The sequence below is a fragment of the Cervus elaphus genome, chromosome 26, assembly GCF_910594005.1.
Source record: "Cervus elaphus chromosome 26, mCerEla1.1, whole genome shotgun sequence".
In the NCBI taxonomy this organism is placed as follows: domain Eukaryota; kingdom Metazoa; phylum Chordata; class Mammalia; order Artiodactyla; family Cervidae; genus Cervus; species Cervus elaphus.
The window spans coordinates 47,617,471-47,642,326 of record NC_057840.1 but is presented as its reverse complement, the minus strand read 5'-3'; the positions used below and the strand labels follow the sequence as shown (position 1 = coordinate 47,642,326).

The 24,856-nt window shown below is 49.4% G+C and overlaps 1 protein-coding gene across 3 annotated transcripts in view; it reads left to right on the top strand.

Moving 5' to 3' along the window:
* Positions 1-24,856, top strand: part of RPS6KA2 (ribosomal protein S6 kinase A2) — a 279,856-nt gene that overhangs the window by 9,141 nt on the left and 245,859 nt on the right. The window contains exon 1 of one of the 3 annotated variants that reach the window (XM_043888663.1): positions 1,601-1,620. The exons of the other annotated variants lie outside the window; for them this stretch is intronic. The gene's annotated coding sequence lies outside the window, so the exon portion shown is untranslated. Of the gene's footprint in view, positions 1-1,600; positions 1,621-24,856 lie in introns of those variants that run through there. 3 annotated transcript variants of the gene reach the window in all.

Here is a 24,856-nt window from a genome sequence, read left to right as displayed (position 1 = left end):
AATATGTATGTGTATATACACTTCTGCACACTTGCACATAAATATGACATTTACATGGATAAATGCATGTTAATTTATTCAAGAACTAGAACATACAGCTCCAGAAGCAATGAAATGAATGCAAAATTGTTTTGGAAAAACAAATTTTCTGGAATAGTAACTTCTTGAGAAACAGCAACTGTACTTCAACTATTTTCATTTATTGGAAAAGACATGTTTAGCATTTTAGAGAAGGGAAGAGATGGACAGGACTATATCATGTGGGCTGTCCCAAATAGGGCAGTTTTGGTCCATTTCAGTCTTGAATTTCCTTGTTGTCTTTTCTTCCTTCTTTTCATGCCCTATAATTTTATACCAATATATTTCCATATCCACATCCTTAACCATGACATCTGTTATCTATCACATAAAGCTTCCCCGGTGGCTCAGATGGTAAAGACTCTGCCTGCAATGCAGGAGACCAGGGTTCTGTCCCTGGGTCAGGAGATCCCCTGGGAGAAGGGAATGGCAACCCACTCCAGTATCCTCGCCTGAAAAATCCCACGGGCAGAGAAGCCTTGTGGGCTACAGCCCATGGGGTCCCAAAGAGTTGGACACAACTGAGTGACTAACACTTGACTTTTTAAAAAGCTGTTTGTTAGTTGGTGGGATTTTTCATATTGCATGTTTAGGTCTTCAGAGGAGGAGCCTGTTTATGTATTAAAAAGACGCTCACAAAGGAAACTCTTAACCCGCATAGGGCCACCTCTGACCTGCTGCTCTGCCCTCCCAGGCGGCTCTGATGCTGCATGGGCATGCTTCCGGCTGTCCCAAGACAAAGCCTGACGCCAGCCACAAAAGGCTGATTCTTCCGGGGGAAGCGGGGGACTCAGTTTGCAGAGACAGCAAAGCAAGGTTTCTCAGATGGGACGTACTCCAGGCTGGCCTGCAGTAGGTGCGGAGATAAAGTGTGTGTGCGTGGGAGAGTGTGCACCTGTGGAGCTGTGTGCATGGGTACATGTGTGAGTTGTGTATGTGTGTGTGTGTGTGCATGTGTGTATCTGTGCATGCATGTGGAAGGATTACCCCAAGGACTAAAACCGGATAAGGTGATTCTTGCATAATCAGTGCGTGTAGTTGACCTGGGGCCACCTGAAAAGATAAGGCATCATTTCTAGCCCCCTAGCGCCCCCCGCCCCATGTCTCTCCCTCTCCGAGTAAATGACTGACGGGGCGGGGGGGTGGGGAACAGGTGTACTGCGGGGAGGGTCACAGCCCGCCCCTCGGGGCTCCTCTGACTCTTAGGAGAGTGTTGGGACACTTGACTCGGTCCACGTGGACTCTGGCGGGATTCCGCGAACCGCCTGCTGGGGCTTGGAGCGCAGCGGGTGACTGCGGGGACGGACCGCGCGGCCTGGCGCTGGTCCTCCGCGCCCTTCCCGCGGTGGGCGAGTGCGGCGGGCAGGAGGATCGCCGCCGGCCGGGACCGGGCCCGGCCCGCCCCGCCCCGCGGGGGGCGTGGTCCCGAGAGCCGCGGGAGGAGGAGGCGGCCGGGCTGCGCGGCGCGCGATGGCCCCGGACGCGGGACGGAGGATGCTCGGGCTGCCGCGCCAGAAGCTGCGGAAACTGTTTCTCGGAAAGGTAGGCGAGCCCTCGCGCTGGAACGGGGCGGGTTCCAGTTCCAGAAACGAACCGACGTTTTCTGTTTGCTGCTGGGAACCTGCTACCGTGACAGATCTTGGCCGGGAAAGGGCAAGTTGGCTGTTTTCCGAGACAGAGTGAAATTCTGTGAAAGGGTCATAGGTCACAGGTGGAGGCAAAGAGCAGGTCAGAAGCTGGAGTGAAAGCTGTTATTGTTTTCAGTTCGTCCTGTTTCTGAGGTCGTGTTACAGCCAGAATGGATTTAACATCCTCTTCAGTGTATGTTCATAGTCAAGGGGAACCGGGTCCACTCATGGTTTTCCTGCAGTTTTAGAAACGAAAGGGAGAGAAATGTGACAAAGTTGATGTTTATTGCAGCTGTAACTGAAAGGTAAAGTTTTAGGTGAAGAGAATCAGGTCTGGAAGTTTGCTCTTAAAACATTTTTTAGAACTTTTAAAAATTGTAGTAAAATATATATAACACAGAGCTTCCCTAGTGGTTCAGACAGTAAAAAACAAAAAATCTGCCTGCAGTTCAGGAGGCCTGGGTTCGATCCCTGGGTCGGGAAGACCCCCTGGACAAGGGAATGTCAACCCACTTCAATATTCTTGCCTGGAGAATCCCATGGACAAAGGAGCCTGACGGGCTGCAGTCCATGGGTTTGCAGAGAGTCGTGTATACGACTGAGCGGCTAACGCAGGCGCACACACAGACGACGTAAGATTTACCATTTTAACCACTTTCAGCAGCATTACATGTTTATTCAATTGTTGTGCAGTCATTACCACTGTCCATCTCCAGAAGGCTTTCATCTCCCCAAACTGAAACTCTGTCCCCATTAAATGACTCCCCAGTCCTCCCGCCCCCTACCGAGCTTGCCCATTTTAAAGTGAAATAATGCAAACACACAATAGTCATGTGTGACAAGCGCGCGTCAGACTACAGTCCAAACCAGGTCACGCGGAACAGCTCCTGTAGTCTGTCCCTTGGACTTCTTAGAGAGGTTACTTTCAATTGCATCTCACATACTGCCTTTGCAAAAGGGCTTTATAATACAGGGTTTTATAAATCACTGACATACCAGGGATATTAGGACTGTGAGTCATAGCACTTTTTTGAAGAAAATCTGTGAGTTTCCAACAATGTGCATATAATTTTGTTTAATTTGGGCAAGATATTCTGATTCTCTTGTTTTAGTGAACATCTCTAAGTGTGCATATGCATTGTATGCAAATTTGCTGTTGATAAATGTTTTTTATTTGTAGCTCTAAATGCATGAAAATGTATGTTTCACTTTAAAGTCACTCCTAAAAGAAATATTTCTAATGATTTTGTACTGGGAATGAAAGTCGTCTCCTCCTGCTTTTGGAGTTAAGAGAACTGAGGCCTTAAGGAACCAGGCCCAGGTCCACTTTCAGAAGCCTGGACAGATCCATGCGGGAAAGCCACAGCCCCTGGTCACAGCCCCGCGCCAGCCCCAGCCCTAGCCCTCAGGTCTGTGACATCCTCATTGTCATTCCTATGTGGGCTTTTGCTCTGAACCTCACATCTCTGGGAGTATTCCCTTCTTGATACCCCTTCTTTTCCCCGAAGATGTCAATAAGGTTGGCAAATATTTTCAATATGAGATTTAAAAATGAGTAAGTGCCAATATGGAGGCAAAGAAAAGAAGGCAGAAACTGGATCTGAAGGCAGAGGCGAGGTCGGAAGGCAAGGCCGTCTGGTGGCCGGCTAGAGCTTGCTGACTGCCCAGGGGGTGGGCGCAGCGTGAGCTCAAACCACAGACAAAAGCCCACGCCCTGTTGTTCAGACGGACGCTTTTCCTTCTGTCCCTGAGCCCAGAGAGAAGTCCCCCGCAGGGCCTCCTAAGGAGGGCACCGCGTCGGAGCAGGGAGCAGTGGCCCCAAGGGTAACCTCTGTTAAGTGCCGTGCATTTCTCACCGATGCCTTTTGTGATGCTGTGGATTGCAAGCGCAGGCAGTGAGACCAAAATACAAAGCAGAGAAGCGCTACCATCCAAAGTCTGCTTGTGTGGTCCTGGTGAACTGCCCTCTGAGAGCTGCTCTGTCCAGGAAAGTTGGAAGGCGTCTGGGTGTCACAGCGCAGTTCTCTGTGACTTTGGGTAGAAAATCCATAAGTTTTGTTAGGATTTATTTTGGGTTCCTTGACATGTACAGGAATGCAGATTCTCTATATTACAGGTTACAAGGAGGGACTCATAACATTGGGTGCTGGAAGAGGTCTTAGAAACCACCCAGCCAGTATCCGTCATCTTTTAGATGAAGAGACCAAGGATCTGAGAAGCTGACATGTCCAAAGTCGTAAGATGGGCGAGTGGCAGAGCTGGGGCCAGACTGGAGGCTCCAGACACCCACCCGGAGCTCTGCGCTTTATCCCGTGATGGGGAGGGCTCGGCAGGGCCGCCGGGGTGAGAGTGTGTGTCCCCACCCGCCTGTGTTGACTCTGTGGCCTGGGGCTGCTGACTCCAGAGCGATGCCCCCCACTCCCCGCTAGCTAATGCTGATTCCATATCACTTCCTCAGGAGGGTACTTCCTGTCTACAAACCAACACACCCAGCGTCCACTCCCTCTGTGGGGTGGTGGCTGTTTTAACTCTTTTATTGGAAGATAGTTGCCTTATAGTGTGTTCATTTCTACTGTACAGCAAAGTGAATCAGCTAAACGTGGACGTGCTCAGTTCAGTTCAGTCGCTCAGTTGTGTCCGGCTCTTTGCGACCCCATGGACTGCAGCACGCCAGGCCTCCCTGTCCATCACCAACTCCCAGAGCTTACTCAAACTCGTGTCCATCGAGTCGGTGATGCCATCCCACCATCTCATCCTCTGTCGTCCCCTTCTCCTCCCGCCTTCAATCTTTCCCAGCATCAGGGTCTTTTCCAGTGAGTCCATTTTTCTCATCAGGAGGCCACAGTATACACACATCCCCTCTTTTTTGGATTTCCTGCCCATTTAGGTCATCACAGAGCACTGCGTAGTTTCCTGATCTATACGGTAGGTTCTCATTAGTTAGGGGCTGCCCTGGTGGCTCAGATGGTACAGAATCTGCCTGCATGCAGGAGACCTGGGTTCGATCCCCGGGTTGGGAAGATCCCCGTGAGGAGGGCATGGCAAGCCAGCCCAATATCCTTGCCTGGAGAACCCCACAGACAGAGGAGCCTGGTGGGCTGCAGTCCACGGGGGTCACAAAGAGCCGGGCACGACTGAGCGACTAACACTTTAGACACACTCCTTTGTTTCCTACTTTGTACTATCAGCAGTGTGTATGTGGCAGCCCCAGTCCCCCAGTTCACCCTGCCGCCCACCGCCCCCAGCCCCGGGTATCCATAGGTTTGTTCTCTATGTCTGTCTCAATGTCTGGTCTCTCTGCTCCGTACATGAGATTGTCTTCAGATCCCACATGTATGCGTTCCTGTATGGCGTTTGTCTGCCTCTTTCTGGCTCACTTCATCCTGTGTGACAGTGTCTAGGTCCAGCCACACCTCTGCAAATGACCCAGTCTGTTCCTTTTCATGGCTGAGTAATATTCCATTGGGCCTATGGACCACATCTTTATCCAGCTTCACTGTTAACCCTTGAGAGCCCTCGGGCAAACAGTCCTGGATATTGTAGATACTGAGGACTGTTTAACAACCACACCGCCTGTCGTAATCATAGGAGCTTTGTGAAAACCACACATCACATTAACACAGACTAAATACGTAGCAGCCCAAGTGGGTTTCTAATGACATGATGAACTCCCGTAATGACAGCAATTCATCTGTTTCCCTGTGGATATACTTCTAATCTGTGATGTGACTTTATTATTAAAGCCATCTGAGCCTATATGTTTTGTGTTTTTACAATATGAGAAAAACCACTGTGGAAGGGTGGTGAATAGGGTCAACCCAGAGATGGTGATTTTTATATAAATACAGGACATTCTGTGTTTAATATAGGATGAGAGGAAAGCTTCCGATGGCATTATACACGGCTGTTTGGTGATATAAAGTGTAAGCAACAAAGTTTTGACTTGCTCAGATTAGCAAGGAGAAATGTAATTGTGTTATTGTTTTAAAAACATAAAATTGCGACAGATTTCCACCACATTTAAGAGCCATGAACAGAGAGGAGTTTTAAAAAGCAGTTTGTATTTTTCAGGTAATCTTTAATAGATTACCTGAAGACAGCTAATCCCAAACATTTGCTGTTTGAATTGTAACAAAGCGTCTGCAGAAATATAATGGACCATGTCAAGGGCTGAGGAGAGAGAGGGCTCTGAAAAATGTGTTCAGTAAATGTTCGCCACTTTATTGATCCTCTCTCCCATGTTATCAATGAAAACTTACGTTCCCAGGAAACTGATGGCAGTTAAGCTGCAGAGAAATCGAGGAGGGTGGGCTGAGCGTGTCCAGAGCTAGAATCTCAGGGAAGAAACTCCCAGTCCTTCCCGTGTGTGTGGCTCCAACAGCCTCAAGCCCTTAAAACCCCGTTTGTGGCTTTTTGAAAACAGAGTAGAAAGAACCATGGACCCACTTTCTGTCATGCAGGACAGTATCAATATTAAGACGGCCCTTGCACTGGAAAATAGAACAGAGATTTTCAGGTATATTATAGGTTCTTTACGGAGATTTATTTTCTAAGTTATGACTAAAGTTTTAGTTGCAAGAGATTTACTTTGAGATGGACTGAGAAGATCAGGAGGGTCCTGCTACACGCTGTAAGACATCCCTTTGGTTTTCCTGAGGATGACGGTCCGTCCTTGTCATAAATACTTGCGGGGCTCGTGATCTGCGCCTGCTGGGGGCTTGGTGCAGCCCTGAGAATCCCAGGGACGGGGGAGCCTGGTGGGCTGCCGTCTATGGGGTCGCAGAGAGTCGGACACGACTGAAGTGACTTAGCAGCAGCAGCATTCTAAATCAGTGTAAGCTTTTGAAGTAGCCATCTCCTTACAGTTTTGCTATCTGCTTCATAAAGTAAGATTTCTCTCTCTTTGTTCTAAATTGTCCTCTTAAACTCAAATGCCTCCTGCCGTTCTTGAACCTGAGGTGGAGGTCTTCACAGACAGTCTGTGCTTGGGTTTCCCTTTCAGCGTTGTGGGTGAGTCACAGACCCACCACTCAGAGCCTGTGCCCCGCGGGCAGTCCTGTGAACAGAGGGGGCTTAGGTGGTGACTGTACTGTTGAGGTTACAAGGCGAGCCCTGTCTGGAGGGTCACAGCTTGTTAAGAACTATGAATAAAACAAAAACCCACTGCAGTATTCTTGCCTGGGAAATCCCATGGACAGAGGAGCCTGGTGGGCTACAGTCCACGGGGTCTCAAAGAGTTGGACACGACTGAGCAACTGAGCAATGAAACCAAAGCAAAGTCTTTATTTAAACTGATAGTCATCGATTTGATCTAGACTCTAATAAATGCACACTGATATAGCTTCTGAGCAAGAGTTTTAAAATATCAACACCCAGGTACAGACTAAATGCCCTTTGACTGGACAGGAGAGAACTGGTGACCGTAATGTGCCCAGACCCTGCCTGGTCCTGCCCTCTGCTCCACGTGGTCTCTTTTTCATGAGAAGACAGGCTTCTGGCCTCCAGGATTCTCCTTGCTCCTTGGCTGTGACTGTTTGTTCTACTCTTTTTGTAGAGTAGCGTACACTCTGTTCTATGGATTTCCAGGAGTCTGTGAATTCGTTTGGCTTTTCATAAAACCCCCAAACTGGCTGTTAGAATCCACTACAGATACAAAATACAATGTAACTGGCTTGAGCAAAAAAGTAATTTATGGGGCTCCTGAATTGAAAATGCAGGTGTCCTCAGATTCAGAGCTCAGAGACACTCACCTCCCTCCAGGCTCCCGGCCAGGTGGGTCCTTCCTAAGCTCCGTCCGGGGGCCACCACTGTTGCAGACTCACCTCCGCACACACTCGGAAGCTGTGGGCATCTGGGGTCTGTCACCAGAGTGGGGATGGTCCCTGAGGCGGCAGGCCCATGCCAGCCGCAGGCTCTCGTTTAGGGCTCGAGAGTGTGCTGAGCATCTCCTGCGGGGCAGGAGAAATGGGGACCCAAAGTGGACTTTGGGCTCTGACCACAGGGGACCCGGCGAGGGGAGGGGAGGGATGTGAGTGACAGTCATCTCATGGGCCCTGCGTCCTCACTTCTGTAGAGACAAGGGATTGTAATCTCCACTCTATGTTAGGTCATTCTAGACAGTGACGTGCCAGAGAGTCTGGGAAAGATTGAAGGTGGGAGAAGAAGGGGATGACAGACGATATGGTTGCATGGCATCACCAACTCGATGGACATGAGTTTGAGTAAGCTCCGGGAGTTGGTGATGGACAGGGAGGCCTGGCCTGCCGCAAAGAGTCGGACACAACTGAGTGACTGAGCTGAACTGAGAGAGTCTGCCAGGCCAGGAGCCCCTAGGGCGAGGTGGCTGGAGCAGGCTGCCCGCGCATGCCAGCTGAACGAGGGCCCCGTCGAGACCCAGCACACGGATCCCGTCCTCGCTGGGACCGAGCTGTGTCCTCAGAGTCCACGTGTGAGGACCCTGACCGCCCGGGTCTCAGAATGTGACCGTATTTGCAGAAGGGGCCTCCACAGACGTGATTAGATGACAGCGACAGCGTTGCGGTGGGCCCTGATCCCGTAGGAGTCGCGTCCTTGTGAGCAAGGCGCCCAGGGCACAGACATGCGCAGGGGAACGGCGTGTGCTGACCCGGGGAGGGGCGAGGAGAGGGGCGGGAGGACCGGCCCTGGAGGACTCCCGGCCCCCAGACGTGAGCGCGGACGTCCGCTGTCTGAGCCCTCGGACTGGGTGCTTGTTGCTCGGTCCTCACTGACTCACGCACTGAAGCGGGCTGAGCCGGAAGCCAGAGAGTGGAGGCGGCGCGGGGCCGGCCCCTGTCCCGAGGGTGCTGTGTGCCGAGTCTGCGGCTGGACTCCGGCCACCGAGTGCACTGCGGCGATGTCCCCGCCGCCTCCTATAAATGGGGACCGCGCGCCGCCGGCCGGACCCCACCCTCCCCGTGTTCGTGGCCTCTCCTTGGAGCATCGCAGCGTCCGGGCCATCGCGTGGGCCGGCCGGTCCGTCACCCCCGCGCTCTCTGCCCGCTCCCGGTGCCTGTGGCTCTGGGCACCCGCGGGGCAGCGAGGCCGCCCTGCCCTTTCTCCAGCCCGTTGTCCTGGAGGCATGTGTTTTGAAAGGTAGGGAAATCCCCAGGGACCCTGATCACTCCAGGGGCCTCCCCGGGCACCTCGCCAGTCTCGGTTGCCAAGCGGCTGTGCGTTCGCATCAGCGGCCCCCATGGCCCACGGCCGGCCGGCCCGCCCGGCGGAGGGCGAGGGACCCCGGCCCAGGCCTGCGGAGGCCACCGCAGCAGCAGCCGTGCGTGTCCTCAGGGACTTTGTAAAGAGGAAGCTGCAGGTCAGTGGCTGGCGTTTCCTGAGCTCGGGGGTCTGCAGGCCGGGGAGCAGCCACGTCTACTCCTGGACGGAGGAGCAGGGACCACCTGGAGAAATCCGGGGGTCGGGGACAGGGCCAGATGCCCAGGCTTGAGATGCTGTGACGTCTAAGGGCCCCAGCGGGGACGGGCGCGCTAACAGGGCGGGAGCTCGTGGAAGAAGGAGAGTATTCCAAGCTCTCCTGTCCTTTGAAGGTCTGCCTTCTCACTGGGGATTTCTGCCACGATTTCTGACTGGGTGGCAGAGGCCAGCATGGTGTGGACCTGGTTTGTATCGGTCCCGCAGTGGGAAGGTGAGGATGGGCAGGGAGAGAACCCCCTGTAGTGTCCGTGTGAAGGGACGGTGCACAAATCAGTCCAATGACCAAAACCTCATCAGATCCTCCTGCGGGTCTCGGGGTCTCCTTGCCCCGAGGCTCCCCAGGGAGCAGGACGGCCCCTGGGTGTCAGGGGCATGGTGAAGCTCTCTGCAGAGTAGCACGCCCACCAGGGCCGCTGCCATGGCAACCGGGGGCCTCCGCCTTCTGCTGTGTGTTCAGTTCTCACATGCCTTAGGATGGGGGCACAGCGAAGCCCTGAAATTCAGGAAGCGCTTGGCTTCAGGCCTGTTCTGTGCTCCGCCTGGGCGTCCGGCCCTGTGGTTCCCCCCAGGGACTGCTCTCCAGGTCCTCCCTGCCCGGCTGATCCTGCTCCATGGACCGAGGCTGCCCGTGGCGGGTGCTGGAAGGTCCTCACCCGCCGTGTACCTGGGATCTGAGATGCTGCAACATCAGCTCTCCTGGGCACCTCCCTGGAGCTGGTGGCTCGGTCCTCAGACCTGCCTTCAGGTTCCTTGTGCCTCCAATGTGGGACTGATGGCGTAGACCCTCACGAAAGCGTGATTGTAGTTGGCCCAGGCTCTGGGGCCAGCCTGCCTTCTCAGAGAAATAGGCAGAAATAAAGCACAGAAAAGCTAGCCTGGGTGGCAGTGCACACGGATCTTCCTCGTCTCCTTTCCTTGTCGGAATGGTCTTTGGAGAAATGAATCCGTTTTCCTTTACAACAGTCCTCTACTCTGCACTGAATGTCGTGGGGAGAACGCGGGGCTGTGGAGGGTCTCGGCCTGTCCCAGCACTTCCTAAATGGCTGGGTTGCCACTCCCTTCTCCTAGGGATCTTCCCGGCCCAGGGATCGAACCCGGGTCTCCCTCACTGTAGGCAGATTCTTTACCATCTGAGCCACCGGGGAAGCCCTTTCTGAATGACAGGAGGGTTCTAATTATCCTGATTCAGTTGGGTGGCGTGCTCATTAGGAGCTGCTGAGTTATTCACTAAAGCGCCAGCTTCTATTTGTGTTTGTGTGTTTCCTTTTTCAGTTGGGAGGAAATTGAATTTAGGGGCAGATAAAAGATGACTGAGCATTCAGCATCCAAGCTTGGGGATAACGCGTGAGTAGCCACCACACCAGAATAATGCAGAGTACCTTTGCTTCAGATCCTGTTGAAACCAACCAGAGCCACCTTTGAAGACCTCCTCAGTCCCGCCCACCACCCCTTGCCCACCAGAGGCAGCTGCTACCCTGAATCTGACACATAGTCTGCCTTCTCATCTTCACATTTTAAACTCACGTGAAAGCAGTCTGTGTCCAGACAGCACATAGAGCTGCTCTATGCATTTTCAGAGTTTCGTCAGTAGAATCACAGTACACATGTTCTTCTGCAGCTTCTTTGTTCCTTCAATGTGTTACTGATTTTTTGTTCTTTCCCTCTCTGACGGACACCCACATTATCCCCAAATTTTGGCTGTTAGATACGGCTGCAGTAGCATCTTGAGTTTCTTGCAGTTACAGCCACAGAAGTGCAATTGCAGCTAAAAGTCTGTATATTTTCACTTTATTAGCTGCTGGTCATTGCTCTCTATTTCAGTTTCTAGCAAGTGGGAGGATGTTTTCAGACTCTTAAACATTTTGCCAAACTAGTGCATGGCATCTTTTGTGTTTCTCTGTTACTGCTGAGGTTGGACATTTAATGAAATATTTTGTTGACAATTCTGGTTTCCACGTGAGTTGCCTGTTCATGTTGGTTGTTGCTCAGTCACTAGGCGTGTCTGACTCTTTGCGACCCATGGGCCGCAGCACGCCAGGCCTCCCTGTCCTTCACTGTTTCCCGGAGTTTGCTCAAACTCACGTCCATTGAGTTGGTGATGCCATCCAACCATCTCATCCTCTGCCACCCCCTTCTCCTTTTTCCTTCAATCTTTGCCAGCATCAGGGTCTTTTCCAGTGAGTTGGCTCTTCCCATTAGGAGGCCGAAGTATTGGAGCTTCAGCTTCAGCATCAGTCCTTCTAATGAATATTCAGGACTGATCTCCTTTAGGATGGACTGGTTGGATCTCCTTTCAGTCCAAGGGACTCTCAAGAGTCTTCTCCAGCACCACAGTTCAAAAGCATCAGTTTGTTAACGCTCAGCTTTGTTCACAGTCCGACTCTCACATCCATACATGACTACTGGAAAAACTGTAGCTTTGTCTATGGGGACCTTTGTTGGCAAAGTAATGTCTCTGCTTTTTAATATGCTGTCTAGGTTGGTCATAGCTTTTCTTCCAAGGAGTCTTTTAATTTCATGGCTGCAGTCACCATCTGCAGTGACGTTGGAGCCCAAGAAAATAAAGTCTGCCACTGTTTCCATTGTTTCCCCATCTATTTGCCATGAAAGTTATGGGACCAGATGCCATGGTCTTCATTTTTTGAATGTTGAGTTTTAAGCCAGTTTTTTCACTCTCCTCTTTCACTTTCATCAAGAGGCTCTTCAGTTCTTCTTCACTTTCTGCCATAAGGGTGGTGTCATCTGCAGATCTGAGGTTATTGATATTTCTCCCAGCAGTCTTGATTCCAGCTTGTGCTTCATCCAGCCCGGCATTTTGCATGATGTACTCTGCAAAGAAGTTAAATAAGCAGGGTGACGTTATACAGCCTTGACGTACTCCTTTCCCAATTTGGAACCAGTCCATTCTTCCTTGTCTGGTTCTAACTGTTTCTTCCTGACCTGCATACAGGTTTCTCAGGAGGCTGGTAAGGTGGTCTGGTATTCTCATCTCTTGAAGAATTTTCCATAATTTGTTGTGATCCACACAGTCAAAGGCTTTAGTGTACTCAATGAAGCAGAGGTAAATGTTTTTCTGGAATTTTCTTGTTTTCTCTATGATCCAGTGGATATTGGCAATTAGATCTCTGGTTCCTCTGCCTTTTCTAAATCCAGCTTGAATATCTGGAAGTTCTCAGTTCACATACTGTTGAAGCCAAGCTTGGATAATTTTGAGCATTACTTTGCTAGGATGTGAGATGAGTGCAATTGTGCAGTCGTTTGAACAATCTTTGGGATTGGAATAAAAACTGACCTTTTCCAGTCCTGTGGCCACTGCTGAGTTTTCCAGATTTGCTGGCATATTGAGCACAGCAGTTTCACAGCCTCATCTTTTAGGATTTGAATAGCTCAGCTGGAATTCCATCCCCTCCACTAGGTTTGTTTGTAGTGATGCGTTCTAAGGCCCACTCGACTTCACATTCCAGGATGTCTGGCTCTAGGTGAGTGATCACACCATTGTGGTTATCTGGGTCATGAAGATCTTTTTTGTATAATTCTTCTGTGTATTCTTGCCACCTCCTCTTAATATCTTCTGCTTCTGTTAGGTCCATAGCGTTTATTTCTCTGTTGGGTTATCTGTCTTCTCTTTAGTGATTCCTGACATTATTTATAAATTTTAGTCATTAATCCCTTGTCACTAATGCTCCAAATAACTTCAAATGCCTTGTTGTCTTTAACTTTGTGTGGGGTCTTTCGCAATAAGGTTTTGATTTCTTCAAACCAATCAATATTTTTTTGTTGTTATTTTCTGTTTACTTGTCATTTAAGCAATTCTTCCTACTTAAAAACATAAAGACTGTCTCCTTTTTCTTCTAATACTGAACTATTGTACTAAATCTTATTTTGTATACAGCGATGTAGGAATTTAATTTTCCCTGTAGGGAGACAGTTACTCTCTGTGGTTCCGTTAAACAGCCCATCTTTGTCCCTTTTCCTCTCTGCTCATTTTAGGTCCTGTGAGCCCCTGGGCCGCCAGGAAAGTAAGCAGATCATCAGGCTGGAAATTATTTTTGAGTAGGCACTAGAATAGGTGATTATTCTGAATCAATTGTCAACAGTGCCGGATTGGAGTCGAGTTGTTTGCTAGGATGCAAAGGAAGAAGCACGGAATCTGGACCAGGAGGGACCAGCTCACAGTGGTTCCTATGCTCTGCTGAGCCCTTAACCCAGCAGGGAGCAGAGCCTGGAGGGGCGCGCTGAGGTCTCGGGGGCCCCCTTCTCCCACCTGCCGGAATGCAGGGCCTTGGACAGGGCCCGCAGTTCTCGGAGCAGGCCCCGCCTGGTGAGTGCTCCACGGGCATTTAGTGAGTAAGTCCTCTGAACGCGTGTCCGTAGGAAACAGTGAAGGAACTGGCGCTGTAACATGTTGGGAGAGCAAAGTGAAAGCAGGGAAGGTTTCCGGATACTTGGCCATTTTGCGGAGAGGGGCTCTGGATACTATGGGCCTGGTGGATGGACACTGTGGGGAGGCAGGTCCGGTTCACACTTAGCTCTTCTCGGATCCAGAACCTTCCCAAGATGCGACAACTCCCCTACATGGACATGTGTGTTCTGTCTTGGGAGTTTCACGTAGGGTGGCATTGGCCGGAGGGAGGGCTGTGCAGAAATGTGAGTGTCCTCCGCGACCGGGGGGGTCCTCACCGTAAGGCTCTCGATCCATCGGCAGCAAGCTCTTTCTCTGACCCGTATGGGATTTACAGGGTCCCCGCTGCTCTGTCGGTCACCTGACTCAGGTACGGTGTTGTTCAGTTGCTCAGTCATGTCCGCCTCTTTGCGACCCCGTGGCCTGCAGCACACCAGCCTTCCCGGTCCTTCACTGTCTCCCAGAGTTTGCTCCAGTCCATGTCCGTCGAGTCGGTGATGCCATCCGACCACCTCATCCTCTGCTGTGTGCCCCTTTTGCCTTCCGTCTTTCCCAGCATGGGGTCTTTTCCAAGGAGTCAGTTCTTCGCATCGGGTGGCCAAAGTATTGGAGTTTCAGCTTCAGCATCAGTCCTTCCAATGAACACCCAGGACTGATCTCCTCTAGGATGGACTGGTTGGATCTCCTTGCAGTCCAGGGGACTCTCAAGAGTCTTCTCCAACACCACAGTTCAAAAGCATCAATTCTTCCGTGCTCAGCTTTCTTTATAGTCCAACTCTAGCAAATGGAGCTGGTGGACTCCCAGGCTGATCTAAAGGGCAGGGCCAGTTTTCAGAGAAAGCTCTAATAAGGATGTCTCTGATTGGAAACTGGAGTATTTTCATAAATGCGTAGGGTTATGCTTCTGACCTAACAATTGTGTTCAAGTAATCCATTTAGGATCCTTATTCCTAGGGAGTTTTGTGGAGTTCATAACTCTAAGTTTATCTGATCAAAGATTTTTTGCATCACAGCTGTAAGTGGCCTGTGGGTTTTGAGCTATTTAAATATGGAATAGCACCATGAATAACATCAAGGAAAAGAGGAAATGTTAAAGTCGGTGAAGACATGAGTTTAGACAAGTTAAATCTGAGTGATTCAGTACAGACACTGAGCTTGTCATGCATTTTATAAATATCTGCAAATGCTTGTAAATTTTATTTCTGATGTTAGGATTTTTCCCCCTCTCTGTTTAAAAATAACTCTTGATTTCTTCTACAGTCTCCACTGAAGCAGTATTGCTGGCGCTTGTGTGAGATGGTTCACATTTCCAGCACCTATGTTTTCACAAATACTTATCTTGTAAACATACAGATCAATGTATTGGGTCTGTAATCACTCCCCTGTTGTGTGAGGTTTGTGTTGGGGCTTCCCTGGTGGCTCAGATGGTAAAAAATCTGCCTACAATGGAGGAGACCCAGGTTCAATCCCTGGATTGGGAAGATCCCCTGGAGGAGGGCATGGCAACCCACTCTGGTATTCTTGCCTGGAAAATTCCATGGACAGAGGAGCCTGGCAGGCTACAGTCCTTTGGGTCACGAAGACTCAGACACGACTGAGCAACTAACATTCCTTCCTGTGTGAGGCTCGGGAATGTCACGTGGGACTGTTGGCAGGAAAGGAATGAATAACGTCTGAAGCCTCTGGGTATTTTCTTTCTGACTGATCCCATTGCTGGAATCAGTCATTTTTCCTTCAGGACTTTTCTTCTGAAACCCCACGGTTGGGACCACCCAAGTTCTGGGTAAAAGATTATGCAGCCAGATTATGAGGCAGCACCTGCCCAAAGGCGCCGTGGAGACTCCCGTGTTAGCGTTGCTGGGACCGCTCTCTGCCCTTGGCCGTCACGGCGGAGCCCTCTGTGTCTGAGATCTGCCTTGGTCTCCTCCCAGCCTGGTATCTGACTCCGCTCTTGAGTTGACTCCGCTCTAGAGTCGCCTTGGCCTCTGGCCCTTCCCCTCCCCTTCCCCCTGCACGAAGTTCTCCTTCCAAGCTGGCCCCCACTGCCTCCCAGCAGTGAGAAATGTGTTTGGAAGACTGAGCTGTGAAGTTTTCTGGAAGGGTTTCTAAAATGTTGGGAGACTTCCTCCCAAAACAGTAGTTTTTAGGATTGTTGATTTGTAGCTTTCCTTTCTGTCATTTTATTTATAACATTAGTGAACTGGAAACAGCCTACATTAATACAGGATTATATAGCAAGCAAGGAGAATAGCAAGGAGAGATAAGAAAGCCTTCCTCAGTGACCAATGCAAAGAAATAGAGGAAAACAATAGAATGGGAAAGACTAGAGATCTCTTCAAGAAAATTAGAGATACCAAGGGAACATTTCATGCAAAGATTGGCTCGATAAAGGACAGAAATGGTATGGACCTAACAGAAGCAGAAGATATTAAGAAGAGGTGGCAAGAATACACAGAAGAACTGTACAATAAAGATCTTCACGACCCAGATAATCACAATGGTGTGATCACTCACCTAGAGCCAGACATCCTGGAATTCGAAGTCAAGTGAACCTTAGAAAGCATCACTATGAACAAAGCTAGTGGAAGGGATGGAATTCCAGCTGAGCTATTTCAAATCCTGAAAGATGATGCTGTGAAAGTGCTGCACTCAATATGTCAGCAAATTTGGAAAACTCAGCAGTGGCCACAGGACTGCAAAAGATCAGTTTTCATTCCAATCACAAAGAAAGGCACTGCCCAAGAATGTGCAAACTACCGCACAATTGCACTCATCTCACATGCTAGTAAAGTAATGTTCAGAATTCTCCAAGCCAGGCAATACGTGAACCGTGAACTTCCAGATGTTCAAGCTGGTTTTAGAAAAGGCAGAAGAACCAGAAATCAAATTGCCAACATCTGCTGGATCATTGAAAAAGCAAGAGAGTTTCAGAAAAACATCTGTTTCTGCTTTATTAACTATGCCAAAGCCTTTGACTGTGTGGATCACAATAACTTGGAAAATTCTTCAAGAGATGGGAATACCAGACCACCTGACCTGCCTCTTGAGAAATCTGTATGCAGGTCAGGAAGCAACAGTTAGAACTGGACATGGAACAAAAGACTGGTTCCAAATAGGAAAAGGAGTACGTCAAGGCTGTATATTGTCCCCCTGCTTATTTAACTTATATGCAGAGTACATCATGAGAAACGCTGGGCTGGATGAAGCACAAGCTGGAATCAAGATTGCCGGGAGAAGTATCAATAACCTCAGATCTGCAGATGACACCACCCTTATGGCAGAGAGTGAAGAGGAACTAAAAAGCCTCTTGATGAAAGTGAAAGAGGAGAGTGAAAAAGTTGGCTTAAAGCTCAACATTCAGAAAACTAAGATCATGGCATTTGGTCCCATCACTTCATGGCAAATAGATGGGGAAACAGTGGAAACAGTGGCTGACTTTGTTTTTCTGGGCTCCAAAATCACTGCAGATGGTGACTGCAGCCATGAAATTAAAAGATGCTTACTCCTTGGAAGGAAAGTTATGGCCAATCTAGACAGCATATTAAAAAGCGGAGACATTACTTTGTCCACAAAGGTCCATCTAGTCAAGGCTATGGTTTTTCCAGTGGTCATGTATGGATCTGAGAGTTGGACTATAAAGAAAGCTGAGTGCCAAAGAATTGATGCTTTTGAACTGTGGTGTTGGAGAAGACTCTTGAGAGTCCCTTGGATGGCAAGGAGATCCAGCCAGTCCATCCTAAAGGAGATCAGTCCTGTGTGTTCATTGGAAGGACTGATGTTGAAGCTGAAACTCCAATACTTTGGCCACCTGACGCGAAAAGATGACTCATTTGAAAGGACCCTGATGCTGGGAAAGATTGAGGGCAGGAGGAGAAGGGGGCGACAGAGGATGAGATGGTTGGATGGCATCACCGGCTCAATGGACAAGAGTTTGGGTAAATTCCGGGAGTTGGTGATGGACAGGGAGGCCTGGTGTGTTGTGGTTCATGGGGTAGCAGAGAGTCGGGCATGACTGAGCAATTGAACTGAACTGAACTGAATTTAAAATGAGTATTATCCATGCATGGGACTTCCCTGGTAGCTCAGCTGGTAAAGAATCAATCTGCAATGCAGGAGACACAGAGTTGCAGCTTCGATCCCTGGGTCGGGAAGATCTCCTAGAGGAGGGCATGGCAACCCACTCCAGTATTCTTGCCTGGAGAATCCCATGGACAGAGGAGCCTGGTGGGCTACAGTCCATAGAGTCACAAAGAGCTGGACATGACTGAAGCAACTTAGCACACACAACCTTCCCCAGTACATGCAACCTGAATATTTTGTGCTTCCGTTTTGTGTTTGCATAAATTTTACTGGACGAATGAAGAGGAGTGAGAGGAAAAGGACAGGGAGAACATTGCAAGGTCTGTTCTGTTGATTGAGATGGCCCTGGTGGAAGAAATTAAATTTTAACTTGGGACTCATCTGAGAACAGTGTGCAAGCAATGCACAATTACAGTGCTCTTCCTGTAGAAAATGATTTCATGTGACTCTTCAGAAGAAATCTCAGCAGATCACTGCTTTGAAATAACATCCAAAACAGAGCAGAACAGCATGCTTCAGAGGACTGAGTGAGTTTTGAGACAAATGATTTAAACCCTGTCTTGTTCAATGTGTAGTACAAATGCTTTCAGCTCCACGAGTCTCAAGCATTTTCTGAAGGCAGCAGATAATGTCACATATGCAGGTTTAGCTTCCAAATTATCTGTATATGTTTAGTGTCACTTCAGTGGTAAGCAACTAGAAAATGGGTTGTTCTGCATTTGTTGATGGGTCTGGCTGTTTCTGGGAGTTTTACTGTGAACTTTATCATTTGGGAACCTACATAACATATTTTTAATAAAGCAATCAGTACATTATACAGTGGGATTGCATTTGTACCCATAGACCATACATTATACTGCCTCTGTTTTCTTGGCCATGTGGCAAGATCTAACTTGTGCCCCTTGTATTGGAAGGTGGAATCTTAACCACTGGACCTTCAGGAAAGTCCAACTGCCTCTTTCTCACTTAACTTCCCTGAGCGCTCTGTTGCAGTGTCCCTGGAAATGTAGACCAGCCCATCAAGAGGGTGTTGTGATCAACTCTCTCACCTGTAGACATTCAAGGTTTTCCCCGTTTTTGGTGTTAGTATTATTTTGCTTTGCAGATCATCGCCATGCGCACATGTCCTCGTGCATCTGTGGCGTGTGCCTAGAGGTGGGGTGGCTGGGGGCAGAGAAGAGCCATCGCCAGCCCTGCTCACGCCGCCGATGGTTCTCCCGTGTGAACGAGCCAAAGGGCTCCTCAGGCTTCTTTCAGATTAGGCGGGGATTTAATCCAAGGTCACCTTACTGTGAACCGAGACTCAGCCTGAAACTGAAGTTGCACAAGGATAATGGTGCAGAGTTTTGGAGTTTGTAAACTGAGACTGCTTCCTGTTTGAATAAGGCTCCGCTGAGTGCGGTAACCAGAAGATGGGAACTTCTCAAATCTGTGCTGTTTTATCATTCTGTGTATGACAAGGCTGTCATGAGAAAGGTGAAGTTGTTTAATACTTCATGGGGCAAATGAATGAAATATTTAAATACCCCTGAAGGAGGAAGTGCTGTATAAACAGACGATGGCTTTGCTGAGCGTGGCTCGGCCTCGGTCCCAGCATCTGGCCCGGGTGCCCGGCCGAGCATCACGCTCTCTCGTGGCTGAGCAAGTGTGAAGACGCACCGCCATCGGCGCTGCGGCCCTGCGCTCAGGCCCCGAGTACCTGTGTTTCAGTCCGTTAGGTCTCTTAACGCCCTTCCGGACTGATGGCTGAGTTTTAATCGGCAGATAGAGGAGCGAATGGCTCCATCCTCCTAATGGCTCACAGCTCAGCGTGGCTCATGAGAACAGGGCAGTTACGTCTTCCTGCAGCATGAGGAGCTGGTGGGATCGTTGAGTCTGAACTAGGGCAGGAGAACCTGGTTACCCGCCCTGGGGGCGCGCGGCACTTGCGGAGGAAACGCCGTGTTCCATCTCGGTTTAAAGTGGAAGGGACGTGGGTGGGCTGAGGTCCAGGGCCGGGCAGCAGAGTCAGGAGCAGCCAGAGGGGTGATGCAGCGGGCAGGGCGGCCGGGGAGCCGGGAAGGCTCGAGGGCGGGCGGGTCATGAGTGACAGGCGCCTCCAGCCCGCCTTGCCTGTGGACCCCATCCGGCCCTGCTGAGGGCCCCACAGGCCCTGGTCAGCTCTCAGCCCTGGAGGACCGGCGGGGAGGAGTCTCCTCCCAGCGAGGTTCAGGGATGTTTGAGCCCAGATAACTGAGGAGATGTGACAGAAGGGACCGTCCTCTCCGGCCCGAGTCTACGTCCTGCAGGACATCCCATGGTCTGGCCGCCTTCTGTCTCCAGGGGGCGACCCCTGGCCCCTCAGCCAGCACTCCCACCACTTTGCGGGGTGTTGTCACCTGCTCGCTCTCTCCCGGGAACCGTCCTTCCGCCTTTAACTCTCCTGATTCAGCTGCTCAGCAGCAGAAGAGCAGAGCTCTTGCATTCTGAGCTTGTAGAAAAACTTGACACATGAAGGACAATCGGTATAAAAGCAAACCCCGACTCGTCCGTTGGGACAGAGACGCCGTCCCAACCCAGCTCATCAGGCTCGCAGGACACGTCCACTCGGAAAGCAGAGCTTCCTTTCAAGGCTCTGCTCACGCGCTCTGATGGAGGCTTGACCACTCAGTTCTGTTTTACTCAGCACGGTTACCTGAATTCTGCGATGAGAGCTTCAAAGGGATCGTAACGTAGTCAGACGTAAAAGGCAATTTCAGCACCTAAGAGACAGGATCCAGGTCTTAAGAAAGCGAAGACAAATTTCTCTCAGAATTGGACATTGAAGCACATCAAGCATTGATCATGTTCACTATCAGTTTTTTAAATTAAATGCAAGTTTAAATATTTGTCTTTTGATGTAGAAGATTCTTAAACCATTATCTGAATGTCCATGTAATCTCAGATGATTTTCAGTCATAATTTTCAACAAGTTGCTCGTCTTAATATATTATAAATAAAGATTAAAAATGTAAGTTGTAGACCTTAAGACACTACAATACATACAGTTTTTTCCCAAATGTACTGGTTATAAAAGAAAACGTCTTGTAACGTGACACATGAAAATATACTACTAAACCACAGTTTTCTTCAAAGATAAGGAAAATTGAGACATGTTTTAAATAAAGGAGAAACCAGATAATGGAACAATGTTAAGCCTTTCTTTAATTTTTTAAAAAATTAAGTCCAGCAAGGCAAGGGATAAAAGGAAAAGCCATGGAAAATAGAAAATATTGCATCTATTTAAATATAGAAATGAAGCCATATAACTGTGGGGTTTTGCAGAAGAGAATGAAATGTCACTGACTTGAACCATGTAAAATCAGAGCAGACACAGGAAGGGGAAGATGAGGTAGGCAAAGCCTGCCCCCCATGCTAACTCTGCTCCCAACCCCAACTCTCAGAGCAGTAAGTCAAGAGGAAGGATTCCAACTTGATAAATCAAGAGACAAGTTATTGAATTACTAGAAAAATTAAATATTGTGATTTAATAAACCAGAAATGGAAAGTAAAGAGGAGATGCAGAAAGGAAGCAAAATATTTGTCTTTCAAACTAGGTTACTGAGAAAGTCTGCCTAAAGGTGCTGAATCAGGAGTAAGTGTTTACTTTTATCATAAAATCATTTAATTAAAGTGAGTTATAGTTGGCCCAAGGTAACAGAATAGGGACACACAAATCACAAAACTCAGAAAACAGACCAGATGGCAAAAACCTAGAAAACAAGGCAAACTGGAAAATGAAGAAACCTAGTATGAAAGATGACAGCAAAACTAAGACCCCGTGCAGTTTCCACTTCAAAAATATGAAGGGTTAAACATAGTTAAAACAGTCTCAGCCCGAGTAGAAGAACAAACCCCACCTATCTGTATTTGAAAAATGCCTCCTAAATAATGTGTCTGGGGAAGACTGAAAGTCTGAACTAAATAGATTTAAAATTAAAAAGGAAGCAGAATTTTCAAAAGATGCATAACAAACAAGGTTCCATTCAAGGAAAAAAGCATTTAAGGACATGCATTATGGGAAGACCCCGATGCTGGGAAAGATTGAGGGCAGGCTGAGAAAGGGAAGACAGAGGATGAGATGATTGGATGGCATCACCAACTCGATGGACATGAGTTTAAGCACACTCCAGGAGATGGTGAAGGACAGGGAAGCCTGGCGTGTTGCAGTCCATGGGGTCGCAGAGAGTTGGACACGACTGAGTGAACAACAATAATCCTGAGAACAGAAGTACAATCTACAGTGAAGTTCTGACTGACGTGAAACCGTAAATCAAAGAGCAGCATCAAAGTTCATGAAGGAAAAACTGCAGAAAATCCAAGGAGCAAAGAATCCCCGAGTCAGGACATGGCGGCATTTCATCTGGCCTCTGTTGGGGTCCGTGTGCCTCCCTACCCACCACCTTCCTCGCCCCCAGAGCAAGTCAGATCCACCTGTCTTCACCCTGGCTTCTATGCTTCAGGGTGGCCGCTGGAATAAATGAAGAAAGAGGCAGGGCATTATCTGTGATCAGACAATCCACTGGGGCCGGAGACTAATGATCTGAACCGGAGCTGTTTTCAGGAACTGACTGAGGTTTTCTTTGAGGACAAAATCAGAGTACATTTCCCTAATCTGCTTTGTAGATGCTTGAGGCAGGTAGGTCTGTTTTCCAGTGTGGATTCCTCTCTCTGTCTTTCCCTTCACGTCTGTGTCGTACACATGTGTGTGTATTGATAGGTTTGTATACACCCATGTGATGTCTCCTTGGTCCTGAGGAGTTAGGGTTTTACTTTTCAGAAGGAGGACCTTGGAGATTCTGCAAGGGACAGGGTCAGGACCCTCAACCATGGCCCAGGCTCTTAACACCGGGCTGGGTCCTCCTGGAGGTGAAAAGTGAAAGGATCAGTCGCGCAGCTGTGTCCCACGCTGGTGACACCTTGAACGGCAGCCCCCCAGGCTCCTCTGTCCATGGGATTCTCCAGGCAAGGAGGCTGGAGTGGGTTGCCATTCCCTTCTTCAGGGGCTCTTTGACCCAGGGAGCGAACCCACATCTCTTGCATTGAAGATGGGTTTTTCACCATCTGAGCCACGGGGGAAGGTACACCTGCCCTAACTTACCTATGCTTTCTGTGCAGCTTTATCCGGTCCCTGCTCACACAGTATTCTAGGCCCTTGTACTGTTCATCTTTGCAGCACCTCTCTGTAATCCCCCTGGGCACACAGGTCCAGAAGGTCACAGTCAGCATAGCGATCTTCCCGAGGAGCCCAGCCCAGGGAGGGACAGCGTGGGAGGAGCTGGTGCCATGTGGAGTCGTGAGGAGTCACGTGGACCTCAGGCAGCCCCTGCTGAGAGCTACCCCGGCATTTTCCTTCTAGAACTCCAGGGAAAGGATGATAAACGAGCAAAGGGTGTACCCAAAGCTGAAGGAGTATTTGCTCCCCTCGGATGGTTGACAGGCGGTGCTGAGCTCAGCAGTGAGACCCCGTGGTCGCTGGTCCCTTGGGGTGTGGTGACGTGTTTTTAGAACCATGACCCATCTGTCCTCAGGAACACAAGGTCATGAGGCTTCCTATGAGCTTTGCCTGGGCCTCCCCATCTCCATTGCTCCTCCAGTTCTTCATCCTCTATCAACTTGGTGGAATGTTTGCCAGACCCTCTGAAACACTCCTCCACCTAAATCTGTTTTCAGCCCTTCCTTCCCTATGAAGAAGGCAGCGGGGTCTCTGACCTCCTGGTGCACATGCGTCCTAACAAGACCTTGAAAAGAGCTTAGAACACAGAGCCAGAATTCAGAATGAACCGTGAGGATCTCTGAAACATTCCCTGCTTCCATGTAACCGATTCCCAACGTGGAAATCACTTTTCTGGGCAATCCAGTGTTTCAAAACCAGGCTCTGAAATAACCTGTGCCTACTGATTTATTCTGCTTCAATTTTCTGGGTTTTTCTTTTACTGATTATATTTTGTCTCAATTACATTTTCCTACTGTATTTTATGTTTACTCAACTGTGAAATTCCAAATAAAATCGACTGTGGGAAATGGGTGGCTAACTATTTCAGGGGCACCCTGGCAGGAAGCCGTGTAGGAGAAACAGGGCTCTTTTTGTGGGAGAACCTGGTCCTGTGGCTGTCAGCTCCCTCCTCTGAGCCGGCTGCCCCTGAAGGTGTTGGCTCAGCTGAGGGACTGAAGGTGCTAAAGAAGTGGGGTCAGCGGGACTCCCATCCACTAATTCTGTCGCCAGCCAGGGAAATATCCCCAAGAAGCCCAGTGAGCTGGGCTTTCCACGGGGCTCTGCCGTGGGGATCAGCCAGCACTACCAGGAGAGCACGCTATCGGGTAGTTTTTAAGAAACTCTAGTATGTTCTTCTGTGATTTCTGCTCAAAAAACCAAGCCTGTTGTTTTAAGAAAGAGCCATATGTTAAAAGATAGATCTTCTGGAAGGTTTTTTTTTTTCTTTAAACAAAACAGAAAAAACACTTTTTAAAAACATTCCTGGCGAGAGAGGGACTGGAGGAAGGAGAGATGCAGCGAGGGGCCCTGTGCATCTCCTGCAGGGGAGGGAGGGGGGCCCGGGGCACCCGTCTCTGGGCGACTGTCTTCACTGGATGATGAAAGGCGGCGTTGGAAACTGGTACTGCCAAGTGCAAAATAATCAAGTTCTTTTGAAAGAGGGGAAGAGAGAGATTTGACAAAGGGAAGGCGTACAGCACTGCAATGTTAATATCTGCCCGATGACCTGGTGCCTTTCTGCATCCTCGACACCGTGAAAGGCACATAGGGACATCCCTGGTGGCCTGGGGGTTAGGACTCTGTGCTCTCACCTCAGAGGGCTCGGGTTCAATCCCTGGTCGGGGAACGAAGATCCCGCAAAACCGAGCAACCAAGAAGAGAGAAGACGACTGTAACCGGCACCGCGTTCTGTCCTCTGCAGCTCCCCGCGAAGAGCCTCGCCATGATGGACGCAGGAATGAATGTTCTCACAAGGCACTTTAAAACTCAACCTTACCCAGTACTGGGCAGCCGGTGCAGTCAGCGGGAAACATCAGGGAACCACAAGTAGCACAGGCTGCCCGGGGGTGCTGCATGCAAAGGTACTTCATTAGCCGCAGGGCACCTTGGAAACACAGGAGAAAGACCAGACAGTAGTGGATCCGGATGGCGGGCGTGTGAAGACCCAAGTTCTGGCCTGTTTGCTGTTTCACAAATGGCTAT